Source organism: Falco biarmicus, chromosome 13 (genome assembly GCF_023638135.1).
Source record: "Falco biarmicus isolate bFalBia1 chromosome 13, bFalBia1.pri, whole genome shotgun sequence".
NCBI lineage: Eukaryota > Metazoa > Chordata > Aves > Falconiformes > Falconidae > Falco > Falco biarmicus.
In genome coordinates this window covers 23,369,048-23,385,469 of record NC_079300.1, presented here as the reverse complement: position 1 = coordinate 23,385,469, position 16,422 = coordinate 23,369,048, and the positions used below count along the sequence as shown (strand labels likewise).

At 45.3% G+C, this 16,422-nt stretch overlaps 1 protein-coding gene across 7 annotated transcripts in view; it reads right to left on the bottom strand.

Moving 5' to 3' along the window:
- The window catches only part of PIK3CB (phosphatidylinositol-4,5-bisphosphate 3-kinase catalytic subunit beta), a 101,058-nt gene extending 84,865 nt beyond the window's left edge, over positions 1-16,193 (bottom strand). For 6 of the 7 annotated variants that reach the window (XM_056358201.1, XM_056358195.1, XM_056358202.1 and 3 more), the window contains exon 1: positions 12,652-12,854. The gene's annotated coding sequence lies outside the window, so the exon portion shown is untranslated. Of the gene's footprint in view, positions 1-12,651; positions 12,855-16,105 lie in introns of those variants that run through there. The other variant, XM_056358191.1, reaches the window with a different exon arrangement.
- Positions 16,194-16,422: the final 229 nt, after the last annotated feature.

The following is a 16,422-nucleotide window of genomic DNA, read 5'->3' as shown; positions in this document are numbered from 1 at the left end:
CATATTTATTTTATAGCTGGCCTTTTCCTAAGGCTATTCTGATAACAGAATAGATGTAACAACTGTGAAAACGAATCACGATCATGAATACTATTGAGCCTACCGCACTTTTTAATGACTATGGATATGAAATACACTATATTATTTCTGGATTTGGCCTTGCAGAAGACTTTCAACTCATGGTTTGTCAAGTTTGCTTAGAGAACCTCACTGGCCAGTCACAACGGTGTGAGTCAGGGTTAGCAAGACTTCATTTTGCATAGAACTGCCATAAGAGAGAAAACAACACGAGTCTTTAGCCCCAAATCACACCGATGTAGTTATCCTTTGAGTCAAATACATTTACTGACCTGCAGTACACAGTGAACATCACCTCTGATTTTGGTCACGTACCATTTGCGAACCATGAAAGACTTGCTCAAAAATAAATCTTTATCTCACGCAAGTTATAAGTCACGTGCAAATCAAATAAAGAGAGAAAAGCAAATGCAATATATTGCTGCTACCATAGAACACAGGTACACATTAACATTTCACTAGCCTACGGGAAAACATGATTGCTTTAATATCATTGCTTATGACACACTACTGGAAAGCTAGTACATCTGTATCTATCTATACCTATGTATCAAGACAAACGGAAAAAGTTCATGTGATATTTTAAAAAACAATAAGCACAAGAAAAATAACAAATACTATATGCAACATCATTCCTCTAAAAATATCAATTCTTAGCTAGAAATGGATAATTATTCTGAATCCCTATTTAAAATCTCAGATTTGAACTTCTTCCCTCTGGTGAATGAGTTACCATTTTAATATTACTTATGACTTTCTATTTTTAAAAGAACTGTCAAAAATACAGCTACCTAGATGAGAGGCATTTAAAGATTTCTTATTAAGGATGTTTCAAGTGTCTAGAAACCTCTCCAATATTAATTTACAAGCACCTAATCATATCAATGTTTCTTTTGCTATAAAACTGTTCTTCTACACTAGGATCAGTGCAAACAGTCACTAAAGACACAGTGAAAACCAAGTACATTCAGTGCTGTGCTGGAACAAACAAAATCACTTTCATCTCACTATTCTATTAATTTAAATTCCCATGATCAGGAGCCATGAGTCCCACCCTCAGAAAATCCAGCACTCTGACACATTCCAGAACAGTGCCCACAAAGTGCTATTAACGGGCACTGCACCACCAACGCAGGAGAGATCCTGGGAATACTCCAAAAAAGCCAGTACATCTCTGGGAGCAATACTCCAGACAACCTTTTGTTGCAAGACAATCCAGTCATCCTGAATCAGAAAGACTCGTGTTATTTCTAAGAATTACATTTTAGACAATTTCTTCAAGCTACATATGCATCATCATCTTTTTTTAGTCCTTAATAGTTAACATTACTAAACCTGGCTAGATGCCATTAAAAAAAAAAAAAAAGATTGTTGTGGCATAAGAGGAAAAGTGTATTATTATTACTTTCAAAACTAACAAATTAAGCTTGCCTTACTATTTTGGAAACTCCAGGCTTTGTGCTAAATCACTTTTTGTTTACAACAGTTTTTCCAGGTATTGATAAACCCAATCAAAATATGTGTGCGCTTCACCCACTCTGTCTGGCGATCTATCACAACAAGTCTGAAAGCTTCGTTTATATGACTCATACGCCTTTAGATTAAACAACTATGCAAATGATGCCAAGTCTCTATTTATCACAGCTTTGTCAGCGAAACAAATCATTCAGCAGGTGAATCATGAAATTCCTGTCTCTGTGGATGCCAAGTAAACAAGAGAGGGAAGCCGGGAGATGCCAGCTGAAGTTCACACTTCCCAATCTATTCCTCCTTCCCATCTCCCCCGCCGTATCACTGTGGCACTGCTAATAGCAGCCGAACTCTTCTTGCCTGATTTCCCTGCACACGCAGCCCATTTGGCTGCAGTTCAGAAAGTCCTTTAGACACATCAGGAAAACTGAAGCACTTGCTTAAGGGGTTTGCTCAGGAGTGCATGCTTGCTGCGTATGCCTCTGAGAGGGAACGGGGGGGTTCATTTCCAACACAAGAAGTGCATCCATTTAAACAGCTCCACCATTTAGTGCTTAGCCCTCCTGCTTAGAAGGGGCTCAGAGGAGGTTTTCGTTACTGTTCTGTCCTATGAAGACAGACTGACAGGATATCGCTGCCCAGAGAAGGGCTAGCCAGCTGGACACAGTTAGGTCACCTTTACAAGAGAACACATTCCAGCAGTTCATAAAAACGTGGCTGAAGAGCATTTTTCTTTTTTTATTCCTGGAATGTACCTCATTGCCAAAGAAGGTAGCTATGCTCAGGAAAATATTCCATGGGGAGCAAATGAATTCTTCTGCAAAGCCATTCGCCCCTGCTCCACCCCAGCTGACATTACACAAGTTGAATAATGCATGTCAAGTTATTAAGTAACATGTAAACATTTCCAGTAAATGTTCCCACTGCAGACCTTGGCTTAACTGGTATTGCTTCCCTCTGTGATAATGGAAAAACAACTTCCTTAGCTCTTCTGCACCTAAAGCTTAATATTAATGAGGCATTTCCTACCAGTCACTGACTGGAATCTTCCTCCTCCCCTATCTCTCAATAAAACTTTTAAACCCTCGAAAACTTATCTAATGATGCCTTACTCAGAGATGTCCTTCTCTGAAAGCCCCTAATTGACCCTACAGCCTATGCAATGGGGTAATTTGACGTCCCAAAAGTATTACAGTTCTGGTAATACACTCCAGGACAAATGACAAATTCCAATTGGAAGCGAGTTGGCTTCTTCTCATGCCACCAAGGATGTTTTCTATCAACGCCTGGCTTCCCAACATGAACTGTCCAACAATATTCCGTGCCCCTCCCCAGGCCAATCAATTTCGAGATTATGTATTTTTACATATTTTTCCCCAAGGGTGTGAGAGCACAGTGTTGGGAAGCCACAGCCCTTTTCAATCTGGTAGAGGAAATCCCCTTGGAATTTAGTCCCGCTCCAGGCACATACGGTTTGTACAGCATATGCCAGTAATTCATTTGCCTTTGCTGTCTGCGACGCTCCGCAACAGGGGCAAACGTGGCTCAGAGCCAGCTACCCCCACCAGGACATGCTGAACAGCTAAAGCATCACTGGGGTGAAAACGGGCTCTCGAATCACCTTCATGAGACTGAGAACCATTAATCCCAAAGGAGAGCTGCCAAAGGAAATTTCTGGGATTTTCCACTGGAATTTGTACTTTCCCAAAGGGGTTTCTGTAGGAGAAACTGACCTAGGGTCATGTATCTGAGGAACTCCTAGGAAACACACCGAATTCCACTCTGGAAAGTGTTTGGGTGAAAAGTTTGAACAGAGCTGTTAAGTAGGAAGGTAAAATAATGCATTTGCTACAACTTTCTCCAAGTATAAATGTCTTTTAATGCCTGCTAGCTGCACAGGGCTGAGAGCTGTGGGGCAAGCTGGATTGCTCTCCTTTGCCTAAGGGAATCGTTTTCCTGGCAATCCAGTTTGCAGCCCAGCGGAGGGCATGACACCAGCAGTGCTAAATATTGCTTAGAACCAAGGGTGTCACTGATCCCAAAAAATAAAATAAAATCTTGCTCAGTACTCAAAGATGCTCGAAAAGGAAAAAGCTCAGTTGATCTTCCAAGCTGGAACTAACACTGGGTTTCAATGTGATTTTTATAGGAGCTTGTAAGCAATGACACACGTGGAGTCTTCTGGCACAACAAGACATAAAAATACCCAAAGAACAGAAAATTAATAACCTGTTTTGATGTTCACTAATCATTTAACTCCAATACAACTTTTTGGAAGACTGTCTTAAAGTGAGATGAGTTTCCTTGGGCTTCATTATGGAGTTGCAACAAGACTGCTCCCAGAGACCAACTGCACCGAGTAAGAAATGTGCCTCTGTTTGGGCAATATATGGAAAGCAGACATACCAGAGGACAACCTTTACCACGCTCTTTCTTTCCCCCTGCTTACAGCAGCAGCCTTTTTTTGCCCGATCTGTCACACCAGGATGAGAAGTCATGGGTTAATGGTGCTGAATGTCACAGCTCCCAACCCCAAGGCCACCAGCTCTCAGTAGATGTCCACCTCTGTACGGTACCTGCAGCATAGGCATCACAGGCTGTTCAAAGACAGCAAAGCACAGGGAAACAAAGCGTGGCCACCATGACAAAATCAGATCACAATAACAGGAACACGGTTGTGCACACCTCAGTACCTGATGTGGGCCTATTTCTGTGTCTGGGCTGATCAGGACAGGCACAAAGCAAAAACCACGCTAGAATGAGCCTGTCTTGCTCAGAAAATTGTTTCCAGCAACACAGCAATGAGTTAATGATTGCATTACAGCTATCGCAGGAATGCCAGTGCTCAGTAAGGAGTGTTTTTTTAAAGAAAGGTTTTTGAATGCTACTTCCCTGCTGCTTTTAGTTCCCTCACAGAAGAGGAACTACTGGAAAGAACAACCCACCCACAAACACCTTTGCTGGCTAGCCACTGCGGCTTTCCTAAGAAAGAGTAACTCACGGCATTCTTCATCCTTCTTTGTACCATGAAATAAGCTTTTTTGGTGAAAGACTAATAAAATGTCAGCTTTCTAGGCTTCTAAGAACATTACTGCCAGAGCTAAGTGGACTCTCAGAAAGACCAGTGGCTTCTAGATTTTTCAAGAAATTCTGTTTAACTGAAAAGCTGTTGATTTTTCAGCCAGGGCCCCAGAGCTCAGGTATAAACTCCCTATACAGGAGGAATGTGATGACAGGTAAAGAAATGCATTTGCACTCTCCTTTTTCCCCCATCACCCACCACCACCTGCAGCCAAGAAGCGTGTTCATGGCTCGTGCCCCGAGATGCCTCTGCAGGGATCCGGGGGAGAGGCAGGTTCTGCCGGAGCCTCCGCACCAGCAGCATCTGGGATAAAGCAGGAGCAGCACTGCCGACAGGGGAGAGGGGTTTTCCTGAGGGGTATTATTGGTGTGCACATTGCACACACGCATAGATGTACATCACCCACCCGATAACACACACCTCCCAGCGACTTCACCGCAACTTGGCCTTCTGTCTTTCAGTACATGCAAGAAATGACAGACCTCAGCCTGACGTCCACCATCATTTTCTTGTTCTAAAGCAGTGCCTGGCAAGACTGCAGAGCCCCTGCGCAGCCTCCGTGCCCTCTCCGCATGAGTCCCGTAACCGCAGCCCGCCAGGGAGATAACGATGACTACGGAAGGCCAAGACTGGACGGTAACAAGAGTCCGTACACATTTGGCCTGTTGAGATGTTTACCCTGTCTACCCATAGATCTGTATCCTTACTGCTGTACGCGGAGTCACAGAGCCTCGAGCCGAGGACTTTGGCAAGCCTGTTGCAGCTGCAGTGATCCATACCTGACACTGCAGCGAGCTGCTAGAGCAGAGCAGTGATGCCATGACGTTAAATGAGAGCACACTGCCTTCAATTTTCCCACGCAAATCCAACAGCATTTCTAACGTCACCATACAACTGGTACAAACACAGAATCGTCTAAACTGAAATTCTAAACATATCCTTACCTTGTCATTAAACCATTTTTAAAATTTCTTCTGCCAAGTACAACTCCAGTTAGGGGCAATCAATTATAGTGTGGACTAGAGAGGTGTTTCACAACAGCAAAAGGTATCAAGTATCAGATCTCATGCGCCTCAAAAATGCCATCTTTGCTCTCAAGCACCACTAACAACAAATGGATCCAATACCTAGAACAGCCACAACACAGAAAAAAATCTCCACACTGCAGCAAAAAAAGTCTCTGTGAAATACGGCCTGTAAACTTAAAACCCATCCTATGCCATTTTCTTCATATAACATATCCAAAATAACCTCTTAAACCACTACAATTTAACATCAGTGCTCTCCTTTAAAAATTTAACTTAAAAATTTATAGTCAACCTTCAAATCTTGACTCCAATGCTGAACAGTCTTCTGAGAAAAAGTCTTGAGTAAAGAACTAGAGAGAATAATGTACCTCACCTCTTCTAATCTTAGTCACATCTCAAATTACCATTTTTCACAGATATATGTTAAAGAGACATACACATAGATATGGAAAATAGGTATGGAAATACACATAGATATGGAAAAACAGGATATCAAGTTTCCTATCAAAGAACATGCTGTTACACTTTGTGGCTTAATCATTTTATGCAAACTTAGGAGTTAATGATGCTCAGCTAAATTGTTGTTTACCATAAACATACCTTGAAAAACAGCATGATTTTCTTTTGTTGTTTTCTCTCCTTCCGCATGACAACAGCTGAGGGAACAGACATGCAGTTCTACAGCGGCTTGGCCACCTGAACTCTATTAAAAAACTGATTATTTCAAGTTGTTAAAAGATCAGGTGATAACCTCCTTCAAAAGATAAAAAAATATGAACAGATCTTAATTAGTATCTGATAAAGAAGTGGGGCTGTTGCACTGTGTAAACCCTGAATTAGACTAATAATATAGGGAGACTCAACAAAAGATGCTTTGTGTTTCCCACCGGAGCTGGTACGGGCTCCTCCGCACGCCCGCCCCTTCCAGCACTGCAAGCAGGCTGAATGCCATCATCTGATTTTTTCCACGCCCTGCTAAGATATACCTGAAAGGCGCTTTTGTAGTGTATTTGAAAAGGACAAGCTGGTGTCCCGTGCTACACATCTTGCCTGAAACTAAGAATTTTGAAATAAATCCTGCTGGGCAAAGTCTGAATAAATCACCTGCCCAGTAAGGTAGCCCTGAACACCACGTTCAAGCACGCCGGCGCAGAGAGCACGTGCAAAGTGTACGGCGCAGTGGGGGCACCCGTGGCATTGCCTGCAGACTGTCACCAACCTCAGCGATCCTGACAGCAGCTCCTCCCAGTCCTTACGCTAAAAATCAGCTCTCGCTCCCACCTGCAGCTCACACTGATGGGAATATGCACTTGCAGCTGATACACATGACCAATTCACTCAGTAGCAAGTAACTAACCTGCAGATTAGCCGAGTACTTTGCAATTGATAGCACACAAACACATTAGGATTAGATTTAAGGTTACTAAAGCCAGAAGATGACCAACAAACTTCTGTATAGCAAGTTTATTGCCAGATCTGCATTACTGCGTTGCTTCATTCGAGTTCCTTGACAGATACTGAGTATCTTAATTAGCAATCTGCCTTCTTAATGGACAGAAAATCATAATTTGTTTTGCACTCTGGGTCTGTAGTGATCGATTCCACATACCCGCACACGTAACCTTACACACACGAGCAATCCTGCCGAGTTCAACCACCTTTCCAAACCAGCCTGCGCTCAGTGCATGTCTGGTTCTGTACATTTTGCCCTTTTCCAGTTCATCCCATCTGTTTATAGCCTTTCCATCCATTTGACTATGATTTTCCAAGGTTTCAGATTCACCTTTTTCCTTTCAGTTTTTCCTATCTGATGTACATTGTAATGAAATTAAGGGGAAATTTATTCAAGAACTAGCTTGACTCAATTTCTTTCCATAGTGTTTCTCCAAACCGGCTGGCTGAGTGTGACCTTTTCAAAAGGATTTGGCACAGGCCTGTCATTTGTCAAGTTATTTTTCCAGTTTTTGTCAGTGTGAGTTTTAAAATCAGTATCAAATTATTTTTGTTACATCAGATCAAAAAAATGCTCTCTAGCCCAGCTAACATCTTTTAATCTAACTCCTTCAAACTGCATGAGACAAATGAAGTGCATGGTGGAAAAAAACACACAAAAGCCTGGTTTGTGGCCAAAATTCCACCTAGACACAGAGCAGGAGTGGGAGAAAAACTACATCTCTTGAACAGTATTTCCCAAGTGTTTGTTAAGAATCATTTTCTTTCTTAATCTCACATCAACAGTAGTCTCAAATCAACAGTGCTAGATCTGGGCTCGATGAGATCTGTTGAAAATAGTACAGGACAACATCCCATCCTGCTGCCCTGCCATCTCCAGTAAGTTGTGTGCCCACAGCACATGCAGACCAAGTTGCTTGTTTCTTACAGCTAAGTCACTGGTTGGTGTGTTGGTTCTGGATGCTCGGGTGGAATCAGGAGACTAGTTCAAATATCTTCTTTAAATCCCAACTATTTTAACAGATTAAGCATGGCAGGTCAGAGAGAGGAACAAAGAGTTTTATTCATGGAAAATGTTACTAGCCTTCAAAGCAAGTCACATGAGAGAGATATGAATACATATATTTTTATATCTAGTGCCTAAATTAGAAACAAGATTTAAAATCTCAACGTCCCTCATGAACTCCTTCCCTTCTCTCCACATTCTCCTATTCATTTTGGATGACACACTGTGCCCTTTATTATTTTTTTTCTTCCTCTCATCCTTTCTTGTCCCTTGTCTCTCCACACTTCCCATCCTACTGCATCTTGACTTCATGTTCACTTGTAACCACATACTGGATTCAGAGATGTGATGCACCAAGTTCTGGCATTTTGGAAATCTGGCAATTTCCAGCTATGAAGAGACCTTCTCATCTTGCCTCCCCCAAATAAGCCATTAATAAAAAGCACAGAAGGGAAAAAAACCAGCCAAAAACAAACAGTAAAATCTAAAACTCCTTAAAATTATGGTGTTATCTTTCCCGAGTGTTCCCAGTTTCGATCAAAATGATGAAGTTACACTGGCAGAGGCCAGCAGCAGATGCAGCTTAAACTGTCTAAGATTATTTTTAATATTTTTATTCCAGGAAGTATGCAGAAACCATAATTACACAACTATGCCAGAAATCCTGAGGGGCAGGGCCGCCTTCTCAGGGCACATCTGAACTCAGCAGCCTGGCTGCAGGTTCTGGCACAGTTGTTTTACCTTAACCAAGCTGCCTATGTTTCCCCGTAACAGCCTTATAGTAACTGTAGTAATGGAATATTCAACAATAGGACTCCTACTTGCTTGTATTATAGAGGTGAAGAAAATAAGACCACGCCATGCATGCCATGTGCTTCTGTTGCTGCAGTGTGGTTTCACAGATCTGTAGAGCATCAGAGAAGGAACTTTTGGTCGGCAGCCCAAGCGCCGGCTGCCTGCAGCACCTCTGCCACCGGCCGCTGCCCGAGAAGCCGAGCACCTCTGTTGCAGCTCAGGCTAGCAAAGGTAGACAGCTGGGCTTTGGGGAGAACCATGTGGAAAGAGCCTTCTTTCTGGTTCACTTATCACCACAACATGTTTCAGAAAACAAGCCCAGCATACATCCCTGCTGCTTCACTTTGCATGCGTCTCATCTGTCTGCTGGGTCCAGGCTTGGATCAGAAGGCTTCGGCGCTGCCTTCTTTATACATTCTGCCCTCACCCCACTGTGAAAGGCAGGCAGCCTTGCAGGAGCACAGCCACTACCAGCTCCTTCAGCTTCCTCAGACATCAGTACATCAAGGCTAATTGTACTGTGGTTCTGGCAGCACATCTCTAGGGGATGAGGATGTGCACCCAAATGTCGATATTCAAACCAAATGGTACCACACACCCAACGACAGCCCAACAAAATGGGTACAAAGCCAGAATCTAGCTCTCTTAAGCAAGCTATGTTCAAGTATATTTCATAACAAGGTAAGAAATATGCCAATTTAATGCGGTAGACATGAATGAGAAAAATTGTCACAGGCCAAATTCACCAGGAAAAAGGCCATTTCCTCACCCTCTGACTTTTGGAACTAGACCAGGACAAGCTGCTGGGTGAGGCAGAAGCACTAGCCATTCAACCAGTGGGGGCGGGGAGTGGAAAAGGAAAAAAACAGAAACAAAACAAATCAAACAAAAAAACCCCAACCCAAAACACAAGTGAAACTGTTTCCCATGAGTACCTCCAGCGGGACATCCAAATTGGGAAGCTATGTTAGAAACCATTTTTGTGCCGCTTGCTGAATTAAAGTTATGAAGCCAACCAGGACAGTAGTTTTCTAAGATGTAGAAAAATACAGATAGAGCAGCCTTTGCCTTGGAAAAAAGAGAGAGTGAGAGGAAAACTTCTAGCTGGATGAAAAAAATCTGGCTACGAGGACAACAACCTCTAAAAGAGGTAAAAGAAGCCCCAGCAGCTACTCAGATTTACATCCATGTACCAGAACAGAACTGAAGCCAGGCAGGCAGGCATCTCCAAACAGTACAGCTGCGTCATTGGTAGGTATGAACAAGTTTACAGCCTCAGAAGATTGTGATCTCCCTTGCCATATAGGCAAGGAAAACCATTTCTTTCAGAGGAACTCAGAGTTACTCAACTCTAATTAAGCTTCTAAAACAGGAAATTCCTGCCAACACAGGTGGAACTGTAATACACCGGCTGTGCAGCTGGGGAACATGAAAAATGGCGTTTCCGTGTTCCCACCTTGCTCACCAAAACCAGAGTGCAAATAGTGTAAAACACGCAGCTGAAAAAGCTGGGAAAAGCAAGTAAAAAAATTGAAAGGAGGACTATAAAAGTCACTTAGGTCATTCATAAGAAAGTTCCCCACAGTATTAACTCAGGTTGGAGCCCTTCTGAGGAAGCGGCCATCGCCTTGAGAGCTCAGTTATCGGGCAAAGGAAATTCAGCTGAATCTGTATTTGAGGAAACAAAGTTGAGAGGACACTTTGCTGACTTCTGGTGTCACCTGTACTCCTGAAGGAGCCCTGAAATGTGTACTGGCAATACCAGCTTCTCCCAGCCGTCTCTTTGTTCTTTAGAATTGGTATTTTTAAATACAGTTTACACTTACTTGCTGGACCATGTCACAAAAGGAGAACGGCAGGATAGAAATTTGCCATTGAAATGTTACTTGAGTTAAAAGTAAGACAAGAAATAGAGATTCTTTTTTAATATTTACTTGTCTACAGCATTTTAATTGTGGAGGCACATAGAAAAGAGGGATATAAGCAATTATGTACATTGCTACACATTTCTGTCTCTAACTGGAAGCAAAAAGACTTAAGGACATATGGAGATGACACATGTCATCACTGCTTGTAGGGTATGCCTGCACTCTCCGCTCTAAGCACTAAGGCTCTGTTTAAAACCAATATTTCTCATGACAGCTTAATTCAAGTTCCACAAAGCCATCTGTATCAAAAGAACAACACAGGGCAGATTTCAGTGGAACTGAAAAAATCAAAAAAAAAAAAAAGTACTTGTGTCTACAATGAAATGACTAACGCAAACAGCAGCACCAAAGCTTTTTTTAGGCTAGGGACAGTTCAGTAAGTCACTGATAAAAGAGCTGTAAGGGTGGGATACCAAAAGGTATGTTTTCATCAGAAGAGTCATGCTGTCGTCACATCAGAACCAGAGTACTTCTAACCATGGGAAGTGACCTTCACTCATCTGATGCCCCAAAACAAGCAAGCGACTAAACCAAGAACAGATTAATTTCCTTTAACTACAGATATAGCATTACTACACCTGCTCAATAAGGGAAAAGGTAAAAGTATTTACTATTAATAAAAATAAGACTGCGGGGGGAAACAACTTTTTTTCTTTCCTACAGATGCACACGAGTAGCTCTGTATTTAGGCTATCAGAAGGCTAACTTTTCTCACACATACATTTCAGTCAATATATAATGTGAATGCCTATCTGTTACTTTCTTATGAATTTATGTTTTATTGCTGCATTTTCAAAAGTCGTTGACTACTAAGGTGTCCCATGGGTTCAATATACTATGGTACCGCACAGCAAACGCATGCTTAGAAATGACCTGAACACATGCAGTAAAAGGAGTAAGATTACATCACTGGTCTTTCATTTCAACCTGGATACTAGTTGCAGCAAGAAACTAATATATATTCACCCAAACAAATGTCCATCAAAGCCACAAAAGCAATTTAATGCTTACGCATGTGCTGACAGTACTATGGCAGGCAGAGCTGTGAGTAACCCCACAAAGGAGGCTGTAGGTAGATCAGAAGTACAAGCTGGTCCAAAATGCACAGATCCTCCTCACCAGCATCACGGCCGTTCTCAGCCTGACCTCTGCCATTCAAGCTGATACACTCGGTATTGAAAGTAAATATACAGGAACAACCGAAAACAACTTTCCTCCTGACCATATTGGTGAGGGAAGGTATTTAATTGACAAAAATGACAAAAATTACCCTGTGGTTTAACAGACATTTATTCCTTTTAAGATTAATTGGTAAGACACAGAGTTGAAGGTAAGGTAACTTCGCAATGTTGAGATAATGTCATGGTGTTTTGCTTTCAACAAGATGAAATGAAAGCCCTGGGTTTGGTCGCTACGTTAAGGGAGGAAATTGTCTTTTAAATAAAAAGTTATCTCATATTCCTGGCAAATTACAAGGTTTAGGTCAGCTCTGAAAGGATTTTGTGTCAGCTGGAAGAGGGCATCTATGTGAAAGATTCATAATAATGAAACCCAAGCTCTTTAAAAAGTAGAAGTAATGCTTGTTGAATTTCTCATCACCTGCAAGACTGGTTATGTTAATAACCCTTCACATTATGCCAGGTAGACTGAAAAGAATTAATAGTTCACAAAAAACCTTCCCACAGAAGCTTCAGTGCCAATGTTGTTTTGACTGATGACAATTAATAAAAAAATATAATCCCAAATATTTAGGCCTTGCACATAAATTCCTTATATCTGAAAAACTTCCATTAAAAATAATAATAAACCTACCTCTCACAGGGTAATTGAGTTCCTGGATCACAGTGCCACTGGGGAATTCTGGTCACACTGTTCACAACTTTTTTTAAAGTCCGTTCTATCCAGAAATGAAGAAGCTAATTTGATGTATACACGCAGGGGTTCCACCACTGAGCTCTGCCGAGCCACTGCAAATGGTCAGGAGTCAGAGGGCGAGGACCAGGGTACTGTGATGCCTTCGAAAAAACCAAAAACACCAGAGCTTAGCTGATTGTGCTACTCAGGGGGTGCTCATTAAATGCTGAAGGCAATCTGTTCCACAGCACAAGCTCCTTCCTCCTCTTGTTTGAAGTAGCTGTGAAACAATGGTCAATTGGCAACGTGTCTCAAGCCAGCAATAAGGAACGCCTGCCAGGACACAGGGCTGTGAGAGAGGATGAAGAGGAAGAGAAGGAAATGGAGAATAAAGCAAAAGATGGAAGTGAGGAAGGTCAGAAGGTTGTTTATACATTTACAGTATCTCTAAAATTAAGTCACAACCCAGTGAGATGCAGGTGGCAAACTGATCTCATTAAAAAAACCACAATGGCTCAGAGGCAAGGTTCGCTTTTGCCAAGGATCCTGTTTCCAGCACTGCTCATATCCAGATGTTGCAGAGGAAAGTTCCCAGCCACAGTGTTTGACAGACTTAAATGTGATTCCTGCAGGACAGGCCAAAGAAGTTCTGCTAAAATTCACTACCAAGTTAGAGAAATATTATGCAAGGTAGAAAACAAGATCCACTGCTTGGAACGTGACATGCATGGTCATAAAGTTTAGAACTTTTTTCCCTGAAAACAACACTTGGTACAGCACACAGCATCCCAGCAGAACTCTCAGGTCCTAAAAACTTTCATCTATGCCTTAAAAGCATGGAAAATAAACCTGGCTACTCACTGCTCTGTTAGCCTAGGAAGGAGGCAACTGGTGCACAAACAGTACAAAATTCAGCAAGGCATGAAAGGGACTAGTATTGCCACACACTCCACACAGGCTTTGGGACCGAAGTGTAAAGATTTACACAGGCCACCTACTCTTCGGGAAGAAAGTGCCACACTGGGATGACGTGGCAGTCAGCGTTTCACTCATAGTTGCTGTCAAGGCAAGAAACGGACAAGATCAACTGCATTCATTTCCCATCCCTCCATTAATATTGGATCTGAATAACCGCTGCCCGAAGCTGCTCCAAAAACTCCCTTCACTATGTTTTTCTACTGGAAATTGTGGCTTTCTTCAGGGGAAAAAAAAAAAACAAAAAAACCCAAAACAAATGAAAACCAAACCCAAAACTTTCCACTAAAAGCATTCACTCTGGCTAGTATCTCATTTCTAAACCCACAAGACCTGCTACCTTTTGTTTTCCAACAAAAACTAGGGTTTGAAGTGGTGCCTCACAGGGGCTGCGGCTCAGCACCCACCAGAGCACACCTCCCACCGGGCAGCATGACAGCACCCAAAGGGGGGTGGTGACACCACCAGGGAGATACAGCCCAGCCAGGGAAGTCGGTCTGCAGCTGAGTCAAACCTGCCAATCAAAAATATTCAAAACTTAAAAAAAAAATAAAAAAATATATATATATACCACTAGTGTCAGTAAAAGTAATTTGTCTCACTTCAAAATTTTATGCAAAATAATATATTTGGTGATCAGGTGTGCTCCTCACCGTTTCTGGGGACCCTTGAAGCTGCCACTGCTAAAGATGGAGCCAATTACACCAGGATGGAGGAGGCCCCATCAATGGGAGCCACTGCCAGACTCTTCCCATGCTTGGGAATTGCAAGGAGTTACCTCCTCCTCCTCCTCCACTTCGTCCCCTCTGCAAGCAACTGGGTTCCAGCACCGGTCCACTCGTACTGCCAAAGGGGACTAAGCTCACCAGGAAAGCTTGCCCATCACCCTGACGATGTCAAAGATTAACTGGCTGGGCTCTGTGTTTAATGCACAAAAGCTACTCCTGGAACATCACGTTCAATCGGTTCACACAGGTTCTGATCTGAGGGCAATGAGTGGCCCATGGCGCCGCAGCAGCTGCCTGCGCCCTCGCAGGGTGTCAGCCAGCCCCAGCGCACCCATGGGTGTGCAATCAAGCGCTGCTCTTATCACACCCCTCCCAGCCTGCTCATGCTGGAACAGGTCACCGACACCAGCAACCTCCCGCACGTTACAATTGCCAGTAAAATACAACAACCTGAAACTGAAAATACCTCCGGCCTACCAAGAGTTCAATCTGAGGCACAAACCTGCTGGTGGTTCTGAGACCAGCTTAGCCGATGAGACAGTGATGGTCTCGGTGCTCCAAGTGAGCAGCTTAATTAGAACAGCAAAACAGGGTGATTAATCACCGCTAAGGAAAACACCTTGCTGCAGAAGACAGGTGACACTAATGCTTTACATCGTTACAAAAAATTGAGGTTACTCTTCAAGACAGCACACATGGAAAACATTTAAGGGAAAAAAGATGAAATGTTCAATCGGTGAATTCTTCCCATTAACACCCTAGCAGCCTGACACACGCTGGCAGGCAGGAGGTGTGAGCCTCAGCCACGCTGCCAGCCACACGTCCCGCTCCGGCAGCTGCCAGGTTCCCCTGCTGGAGGCCCTGCTCCCGCTGCTCGCTGCCGAGCTCGCCTCTGCAGCCACCTCTCCGCGGCGGTTTTAATTCCACACCCCACCCCACCCCCGGTTTCTTTCTGAGCAGCATCAGCATCCCCCCGTCTGTTCCAGTCTCAGCCCCCCATCGCACCCCCGAGCCCGGGCTGGGCCGCCAGCAGCACCTCCGGGGCGGGGGGCACCCGCGGTGGGGCAGCGCCAGCTCCGCTCCCCCACCGCAGCGGCCGGGCTGGCGCGGCAGCGGGGCGGGATGTGCTCCCCCTCGGCCTCCCGGAGCCGAGCCGTGCCGTGCCAGCCACCCGGGGCCGAGCAGAGCCGTGCCAGCCACCCGAGGCCGAGCCGTGCCGTGCCATGCCAGCCACCCGGAGCTGTGCCGTGGCCGTGCCAGCCACCCGGGGCTGAGACGTGCCAGCCGCCCGGAGCCGAGCCGAGCCGTGCCAACCACCCGGAGCGGAGCCGAGCCGTGCCAGCCACCCAGGGCTGAGCCGTGCCAGCCACCCGAGGCCGAGCCGCGCCGTGCCAGCCACCCCCAGCCGAGCCGAGCCGTGCCAGCCACCCACCCAGAGCTAAGCCGAGCCGTGCCAGCCACCCACCCGGAGCCGTGCCGTGCCGTGCCAGCCACCCACCCGGAGCAGAGCCGAGCCGTGCCAGCCACCCGGAGCCGTGCCGTGCCATGCCAGCCACCCGGAGCGGAGCCGCGCTCCGAGGGAAGCCGAGCCCGTGTCCCGCCCTGCCAGCCCCCGGCACCCGCAGCCCGCCCCGGGGCTCCCGGTCCTGGGAAGGGGTCGGGGGGAGGCAGGACACGAAGGAAAGGAGGAACAAGCGCCGCGGCCCTACCCGGCTGTGCTGGCGGGGACCCGTCTGCCGCAGGCTCGCACCCACACGGCGGCACCGGCACCGGCCGCCCGCCCCACCCCGGGGCCGGCCGCCGCCTCTTCCTCCTCCTCCTGCTGCTCGGCCCGGCCCCGCAGCCAGGCACAGCCGGACCGCGGGGTTATCGCACCCGGGTGCACCGGGCTGGGCTCCCGGCACCCTGCTCCCCCCGGGGCTTCGGCACGGTCCGGCTTGGCTCCCCGCCCGGGTCAGCACCGCCGAAGGGAGCCCCGCTCAGGCGGCCACCGGGCGACCGCCCGGGACAGTGGCTGGCCTTCCCC